The sequence below is a fragment of the Pteropus vampyrus genome, unplaced genomic scaffold, assembly GCF_000151845.1.
Source record: "Pteropus vampyrus isolate Shadow unplaced genomic scaffold, Pvam_2.0 Scaffold225, whole genome shotgun sequence".
Taxonomy (NCBI): domain Eukaryota; kingdom Metazoa; phylum Chordata; class Mammalia; order Chiroptera; family Pteropodidae; genus Pteropus; species Pteropus vampyrus.
In genome coordinates, this window is record NW_011889006.1 from 173,991 (window position 1) to 176,568 (window position 2,578).

The window sequence follows — 2,578 nt, forward strand, 5'->3', positions numbered from 1 at the left end:
TGAATGTGTATTTGAAACTAATTAAAATAAATAAATTTTTTTAAAAGATTTTATTTGAGCCCTGGGATCTAGGCATTTTTCTGAAGCCAAATTTGCATAAGTGCTTTCCAATTACATGAATTCAAAAATTAATTTTTTCTTTTAAGCTGGTATTAGTAGGGTTTTCATCATATATAACCAAAAAGCACTTTCTAAGAAAATCTCCAGTGCTAATTACATTCGGGTAAGTTGGATTCTACTAACAATCATTGTCTTTGCCCCGATGTACACAGTGCACTTAACAGAAGATATTTGTGCTGTCAGTTCAGCACATTACATTAGACATAAGTTACCATGACTGGTACAAAATTATTCCACTCACACAAATACATAAAACTCATCAGACTGAAGTGGGAGCCAGAAAAGATTGTTGCACGCAATCCCAGCTTCAAGGCCCCATAGGTGATGGAAACCTGAATTTATTTCCTACCTCATTTCACATTCTCACGTGGCACCAGAATTAGACCAAGTACGGAGACCCATGATTTTCTAGTCTCCTTGCCTGAATATTACCTTCTTTGAGACATAACTGAACTTGAGAATTTGACCTTTTCTTTGCTTAGTATTTCCCCACAATCACCATGATACCCAATCAGATTTAGGAACACAAATGATTCACAAATATATTTAATTTTGATAAAATATTATTAAAAGACAAGAGTTTGACATTTAATTCATGGGCAGTCTTCAGAAAGAGAACAAAATGAGAAAAGTGTATTGAAAATATTTACAGTTCAAACAGACACAATTGACAGCAGGGAGCAGTGCTTCTAGCATCACGGTGCATAGAGTTACAGGCAGAAATGCAGGAAAGCCTAGAAGAAAAGAAAGACATGGCAGCTGCTTTTCAGTCACTGTGAGAGCAGGATCTCTATGGGCGACAGCTGGCAGAGGTGACTTGCTCACAGGCCTGATAGACAGGAGGCTGCGAACCACGAACAACAGTAATAGCAGGACAAGACCAAAGAAGAGAGGTGACAGATTTCAGGAAAAAGAATGTTTAGGTCAGTGTACGAACCCTGGAGGAGAGAGAAGAAAGAGTCATAAGTCACACCGCCCCTGAAGAAAAATCAGCTCCTTCCCTCCCTCAGGGCCTATCTGCAGCATCAAGACACTAAAGTTAAACTTATATCAATACTCACTCTTCATTACCTCTCCTGGCAATGAGTAAAGATGATACTCTGCTAAAGTAAGCACCAAACTTCAGCCTGAAAGGGCATGTGGGAGGCAGAAGAGCATAACTAAATGCTGTGGTGAAGCACAGGTCATGGACTAACTGGATGGGTAAGAACTGTAATTTCCTGTCATCTCAGCTACCAGCAAGTTCAGCATCATTTTCTGTAATTTTAGACTCAGCAGGCATCATCCAAATCTCATTGAATGGCTGATACCAAAGGTTAGTCTGGAGAACAATCTCTGAAGTTTCCTGCAGAGACTATGCAGAATGTTCTAAATTTCTCTCTTGCCCCAATTCACATGAGATGAATGTTCCAGATTTCTCTCTTGCCCCAATTCACATGAGATGAATGTAGCGTGAAGCAAGGACAACATAACAGAAGTATGCCAAAGTTTCCGGACAAACCCATTCTACTCCTGTTTCTATCGTATATGAGTCACATTTCTGGGCAAGAAGAGTGGCAATATTACCTGTAAGTGGAACCTCAGGGCGTTCTATCATCAGCAAGAATGAAAAGAGAAAGGGAAAAAGCTCATTAACTTGGTTAGTGGAATGATTGCATCTGTCTGTCTTTATCTCACAAACCAAAAGGAAATGCATGAGCAGCTCTGGCCCATTCTTTCCTGCACTTCCATGCATGTACAATAAGCCTTCAACTGCCATAAAGTTGAGTCACCCTAAAGTCATTGAGCCAGTCACTGAAAGAAGGTAAACAGAGACTGGGTGTCTTGTAAGGAAGGAACCTCAGAGCAGGAAGTCATATACTAATAACTGCCTGGCAAAGGTAAGGATAGCACAAGAGCTGCTCTTCTCTATCCAAGAATAGCCCTGTACCAGTCACCTCTGTGATGAAGCAAACTTGACCCAAGATAGGGAATCTCCCTTCTCCCAGGGAGACTCTATCATCCCCTCTCAGATTTCCTTCCTTTGTGGGGTCAGGTGGGAAAAGTTAAAACAGAATGCCTCAGTCCCAGTACCAGTCTTCCCCCATTTTCTCTCAAGGTACCTTACCTTTCATATTCCAAAGGTGGATGATAAAGCCCAAACCAAAAGAGATGAGTCCCAGCACAAAACCCCCGATTCCACTCAGCATCTTGCTCTGGGCAGATTCAGACTGTGCCCCTGAGAAATAAAAGCCTAAGTGTCAGTATCCATCCCCATAGCCCACAGTGTTCTCATCTGGAAGCCCGGAGTCTAATCCAGAATACAAGAAATAGAGGAGCAAATAGAAGAGGGCCAAGGCATGCATAGACCCCAAGGGGGCAGCGTAGATAGATACGGGGGAAGAGGATGGCAGCTCCTCAGAAAGTATGTCTGTCTATAACCCCACAGACCTTCCCCAAGACACCAGTCTTGGTGTCA